The sequence below is a fragment of the Notothenia coriiceps genome, unplaced genomic scaffold (assembly GCF_000735185.1).
Source record: "Notothenia coriiceps isolate Sejong01 unplaced genomic scaffold, NC01 NC01_scaffold00011227, whole genome shotgun sequence".
In the NCBI taxonomy this organism is placed as follows: Eukaryota; Metazoa; Chordata; class Actinopteri; order Perciformes; family Nototheniidae; genus Notothenia; species Notothenia coriiceps.
This window is the reverse complement of record NW_011343928.1, coordinates 1-6,859: the sequence shown is the minus strand read 5'-3', so window position 1 is coordinate 6,859 and position 6,859 is coordinate 1. Positions and strand designations below refer to the sequence as shown.

General features: G+C 38.5%; 1 long non-coding RNA gene across 1 annotated transcript; it reads left to right on the top strand.

Moving 5' to 3' along the window:
* The first annotated feature begins 1,206 nt into the window (after nucleotides 1-1,206).
* Nucleotides 1,207-3,130, top strand: LOC104946630 (uncharacterized). Its single transcript, XR_798475.1, has 2 exons — nucleotides 1,207-1,279; nucleotides 2,310-3,130. It is a non-coding gene; the product is annotated as an uncharacterized lncRNA (long non-coding RNA).
* The last annotated feature ends 3,729 nt before the right edge of the window (nucleotides 3,131-6,859 follow it).

The window sequence follows — 6,859 nt, the reverse complement described above, 5'->3', positions numbered from 1 at the left end:
TTGGTTTTAAAGAAAACATGGCGCAGATATGTGTATTTTTGCTTTAAAAGACATTATAGCAAAATATAGAAGCCATAATTCCACCATGTTTCTGTGTTTTATTGATGTTTCAGGGCATTTGAGAAGGGTACCCAAGTAATAATAAGGATCTTAGCCTTCTGGTATGCACATCAGACTATGCAGGTGAAGTGGGGCAATACTGTGTCCGAACATTTTGATGTTGGTAATGGGGTCAAGCAAGGTGGGATTTGATCTCCTTTGTTGTTTAATCTGTACATGGATGATCTGTCTAGGAAACTGAAACTTTTGTAAAACTGGCTGTGTCATCGGTGCTACTGTTGTCAACCACCTTATGTATGCTGATGATTTAATCATCTTTTCAACAGCTTCTGAGGACTTGTTCCCAGTATGGCATTGACTTTAATATTAAGTATAACGCCAACAAGAGTAGCATCATGATTGTGCGAAATAAAGAGGATAAAAAGGCTGTATTTCCTAATTGTATTCTCAGTAGCAACATTCTACTTGTGTGCAGTGAGATGAAGTACCTTGGTCATTATATTTCTGTTGATCTCACAGATGAAAAAGACATCCATAGACAACGATGCAAACTGTATGCCCAGGCAAACATATTCATGCGGACATTTCACAAGTGCTCTGTAGATGTCAAGGTATCACTTTTGAAAGCTTTAATCTGTACACCATTGTACACGGCTCACCTGTGGAGTAACTACAAGGCTAGAAGCATACAAAAACTAAAAGTTGCATACAATGATGCTTTACGGTTGCTGCTGAGGGTACCAAGATGGCACAGTGCCAGCCAGCTGTTTGTTAACTTGGGGGTACCTACTTGTCAAGCCCTTTTAAGAAAGTTAATGTACAAATTCATGTGTCACCTAGAAGACTCAGACAATCATGTTATCTCGATTTTAATTAACCCTGTGAAGAGTTCTACTCGGTTCTCTTCCATGATTTGGAGACATTGGCGCAATAGCCTATACAGACAGTGAGCATGTGTGGCTAGCTGTGATTGGACTGATTTTATGTTTTTTATCTGTTTGTTTTTATTTGTTTTGTGTTTATTTTTTTAATCTTATTTATTGATGTTTATCTTTTCATTTTGTATGTGATATGGACCTTGAGTCTGAAATAAAGATTTAATTGAATTGAAAGCGCAGTTCAACTGTTTCTCACTTCTTCACATTTCTTCTCTTCTGCAGATAAATTCCAAGGGTACGACATGGTGGGGATAGGCAACATATCCATCAGCTACAGACAGGTAGGAACAACACACTCCTCCCCCTTCATCTGCTCTGACTTTGTACCTTTAACAAACAAGAAAAAGGGCTTAATATGCAACAGGAACAAATCATATAGTGAAGGAAAATCCCACAATAGATATAAGCTACAATGTGATTGTAAATCAAATACCCAATGATAATTCAGACAAATACGTTATTTACATCTGAAATAGAAAAATAATTAAAAGATTCAAATGTACATTTAGTTTATGTCCCCACAATGTACGACAGGGAAGAATACTGATGACAAATATTTGGACTTGTTTTCTAGTTCCAAGAAGCTACGTGACCATCGATCATTACTGAACCACCAATGTGCAAATGAGTCTGAATATTGAACTGAATCTGCACTCAGTGTTAGACTGAGTGTTAAACTGTAATCTGTCAGTCACATGTCCAGCTGATATTCACACAGTGCATCCACTAACATTCTCTTTCTGTTCCTCTTCCAGCTTGTTAGAGACATTATTCTATACTTGAGTGAAACAGGAAGCTGTTCCTCTTGAATCTGCACACATGTTGATGCTAAGCTAACTGTGTTATAATGTTAAACGCTTTATTTGGGTTCACACAGTATTTATATTGCATTTTGCTCAGTTAACAGTTCAATCTTTTTTACTGACTCAAAAATAGCAATCAATCGTACAATAAAGATGTTGATAAACAAGCAAAGACAAAAAAATAAAGAACAAAATTAAAAAATCTGTAGAAATGGGGTGTTTTTCTGGTTGTTATATTCTTATTGAAATGTTGCTGTTTGTCTCTTTTTGTCCTTTGCACTGTCAGTCAGTTTCATTTGAAATGTACCGTCAAACCTCCACACAAATAAGGTCTATGTTAAGAGGACTCTCTACAAGCTAATACAGAGTGTATAAAGAGTAGTCCTCTCCGATATGTGACTGAACCCTGTCGAGCTTTGAGGCAGGAGACACATCAACTGTAAAGATTGTGTCATCATTAAAGCAGATGTGTTGGACTAAATGTTTTCTCTTCTCTGATTGGTTCCAGTGGCTCCACATGACCATGTACAACTGAGCTGCTCCAATCAGACGCAAGCATCAGGGATCACTTTGTTAAATATCCTTCTCTATTTCTTTATTTTTTTACAAAAAATGTTCACATGCATGAAAGTAAATGTTGTGGGCTATGGGTATAGTTTAAACTTGGGAGAAAGTCTGTTAAATGTATGCAAAGGTTAAATGATTTATATATAGTTGTGTACAATTATGCTTTAGAAAAGGGCTATGGTTAAAAATGAAGGTTGAACGTTTTCTGTGTGCTTATGACCCCACCTCCGCACTGCTCCTGCATGGAGGTTTTTATTTACTGTAATTATGGGATTAATGACACATGGGAAAAGGACCCCCAATGAGAAGTGGGTGTCAGATTAAAGTGTTTTTATTTTGCAGTCAGTTGAGTAATATTCCCATGAATAAAATACCTTAGTTGGCTTTAGACTGGTTGAAAAAGTGCCTTACTGTGGGAACTCTTTGAAGACTCTAAATGTACAGGTTAGTTCAGAGATAGAAACATGTAGCAAACTAAGCCTTCATAATTGTGTCCGTGAATTTTCAACTACTCTCCAAGATGATATTGTGACACCTGTACCCAACAGATCTATATCAGACAACCAAAGAATATACATGGATTGATTTTGCCATGTTGCAAGCAACAGGAGTGCTAAGGTTTTAGCAGCTGCACCTTGTTTGATAAAGAATAGGGGAGTTGTGTTTGTAATATATTTTGCGCAGCATATTGCATAACAATGCTGATAATTGTACACTGAAAGTACATAATGACATTGTTAATAAAAAAGTATAAAAACTAAACCATAGTATGCCATTGATGTTTCCCCTCCAATGCCCTCATCATATTGTCCAACACTAGTTGGATCTCTAAGAACTCTCTCCAGTCCGGACACATCCAGGTGAGCTGCTCTGAGGGCAGGTGTGTGATTCACTGTGCTGGTGACACGGTGTAAAGTAATGACCAACACTAAGGTCCACTCTTTCCTATCATTCATCCCATTATTAGTATGGAAGATTCTGAATGCTTACATGTAAATTGTCTCAAAAGAGAAAATCAATTGAAACACAATAAACTGCCATCTTTAATGATGACACATGAACACTAAGTGACCCTTTGATCAGAGTTGCTTCAGGCCATGGACATGATACTGTTCCACTTGTCTGGGCTTTGTTCCCGACATGTATATATACTGACAGTTCTTGAAGTACTTCGCTGGAGTTTCCATGTGAAGTAACTTTATGCTTCCTTTCTACTCCCAGTGGTCAATATTGTACTTTATACTTAGCTACTTTACAAATGACGATCTTGTTTTCCCTTCCTATCCAGTGAACTTGATGAATTTCAAGATGTGTTGAATGTTTTTGATGAACTGAAGGATGAAGTGTTCCTTTATGTTATGAGACACCCGATCATCTGAAAACATAAGTGACGTCACAAAGCTGAAGGTACGTTTTTCTCACCGGACAGTGACGCCACAAACATTAGGATATAATCAAATGTGATGAATAAACTACCCAACAGCATATAAAGGAGTTACAATGAGCACAACCTTAAACAAATACAGAGGTCAAATGAAACATACATGAATGCAGCAGTCATGAATCCAGAAACACCAGATGTAAAAGTTAAACACTAACGGGACATTTACTGCCCGATGAAGACTTTTACTTTTCAGACTTTTGGTTACAATATTTTGCATTGTTGAAATGCACGAGGTGGGAGAGGTGCAGAGGAGTGAGCCTTGTATACAGTATCTAGGGGGGCCGCTGATGGTGTGGGCGGTTCTGGACCAGGTGAAGTTTGTGGACAGACTTGAGAAGGAGACCAAAGAGAAGAGGTAGTAGTCGATGCGTGAGACGACCAGGGTGGCAGTGAATTCATTAAAGTCACATTTTGATGCTTCTCAATGTTTATGCTCTATTTGTATTTGTATTTGTTTCTCCTCTTTGTTTCCGGCCGTGTTTCTAAATGAATACTGATACCCCCCCCCCCACACAAACACAGGGGATATTTTAAGAATGTCTGGTATGTGTAAATATCCGTCTTCCAGCACCAGCCTTTTAAGTCAGAGCTACAAATACCAGGTGTGTGTGTGTGTGTGTGTGTGTGTGTGTGTGTGTGTGTGTGTGTGTGTGTGTGTGTGTGTGTGTGTGTAATATCCTGTGTGTTTTTTCAAACTGACTTTAAGAGTGGCATGTGGCAGTCACACACCAGCCACCAGCTTTATTGAGGGGGAGATTACTAAACTCTTGGTGAAGGCAAGTACAACACATTTTCTCACGTTCCTCCATGGTGTCTGTCCCTGCTGACAGCTTTGGTTTGAGATATCTGTCTCTGAAATATCTGCTGCCACATTAGATCTATAAGGGCCAAATTCATTTAATTTCACAGCTCTGAAACTGACATTCCCATATTTGAAGCTGCAACATCTCTCCACAAAACCGAAACAGATTCCAAATAAAACCCATACTTTTTTCATCATACAGAAGCTGTGGGTTTGACTAGCAGAGGCTCAAGATCCGATTTGATCAGGGCACTAAAGTCACAAATGATTGCGATATAATACATTTCCGTATATTCCAATATTTTACCTTCTGTTCAACTGCAAATCATGTAGTTTGCTAACTTCTGTTTTTATCTAATAAGATAACGTTTTGGCAGCTCTCTGATTTCTTTCCCCACGTCTCCATCTATTTTTTGACTAACTTCCTGCCAATCCCCCTGACCTCATCAGGTAAAAACTGCACAAAACGATTGTTACCATAAAAATGAAATTGTATTTGCAATTATTAATAATGAATACAATAAAAGATTGATACTTGACCTCTTTGCATCAATACAATATTGCCATGCAAAACATCATGATATTATGATATTTCTTACTTTGGGAAAAACCAACTCTTTAACAGACGCTTTTGTTTTGTTTGGTTCTTCTACAAAAACAAACATTTGTAGTATTTTAATGGGATATATTGTTGTCTCTTTTTCGTAAGACTACATAAAAAGTTATGCAAACTGGAACTAATGACTGTGAGAATGTACACACACAAACATAGCAGTGATAGGGTCTCTGTGACTCCTGAGTAAACATCTATATTTGGGACTTCTCTTTGTTCAGCCCCTCTTTAGAAAGAAAAATAAACAGTCCATTCATAAGTTTTCCCTCTTTAATGAGCCCAGACTCATGCCGACCAATCACAGAGCTGTGAATGGTGGAGCTTCACTATACAGCATCACATGACATCATCAAATGGAGCTGCGGCCTATATGCTGCTCGGCCGCTGACGCTAATGGAGGCCGACAGCCTGAGCATGACCTACTTCTGAAGGTGGTCCTGCAGGCGGGACGGTCCCCTCCACACCAGTGATGGATGCTGCAGCTCTGGCTCTGTTTCATGAGAGTCAGGCTCCTGGTCAGTGGCTCTCTACCGCTGGATCACTACCTGATGAAGGTTCACGGCCAGACAGACATTAATCAACCACTAAGGATTGATCTTCCTTTTAAGCTGGTTTCATTCTTTACAAAACCTGGATACCTTTACAGATGTTTCGAAGTAAAGGTCAACATATTGAAAGGCAAATGAAAAGCACTTCCTGTCCCCTTCATCATCTGGTGATGCACAGATGTTTAAAACCATGAGTCATGCTTTACTACATTGTGTCTGTTTCTGGGTTTCTTTACAGCTAAGTTACATTTAAAAATGTTTGTCCTATGTCGATTCTTATATAAATATTCTACCTCCTTAAAGGGACAGTTCACCTCGAAATAAAAAATACAAATATTTTCCTTCTACGCATGTGATACAATCTGTGGGTGTGGTTCGGTAGAAAGAAAAATAGTTCCTACATGAAACTGCTCACTTCAAGTTGTGTGGATTATCTTTTCGAACCAGATTCAGAATCCTTGAAAGAGACATTGTTGTTGAGTGTTTCAAATGTATATTTTTGAGGCATTGGGCACTACAAGCAGTGAGCCATCTGGTTCCATTATATTGGAGCGAAGGCAGACATCTCTATGTTAAAGGTGGGGTAGGTAATTTTGGAGAAACCAGGGCTGAAGTCGAATAGTCCATTTAGCTTAGGAATCTTCCTAACGGAGTGAAATGACCCAGTAGTCCCTCAGTGGTAGCCACGATTAGCTTAGTTTAGGAACCACTGGACCTCCCTCACCGAAAGGAGAAAATACTGCCCCACAATGCCTTGCAGCCGCAGCATTTGCCGTCACACAACAGTCGGCCGTTCACGGAAACAACCGATTATGACCGAGAAATGACATCATGAAAGTTACGGTGCTTATTAAGCTTTTTAAAACGTATGTGGTAAGTTGCCAAAGTGCTTTGTTTTGAACGTTCATCAGTATTATAATCAAAAAGACAAATATGAACGTTAGTTTTTACTGAAATGATCAAACAAAGTCAACATTTCACAGTCTTTAATGAGCTGTGTGTTTGTTCAACTTTTAAAAGGTGTTTGAATGGTGATATACACAGTGATAGATGTTAAGGACTAACGTTTATAATAAATACATTT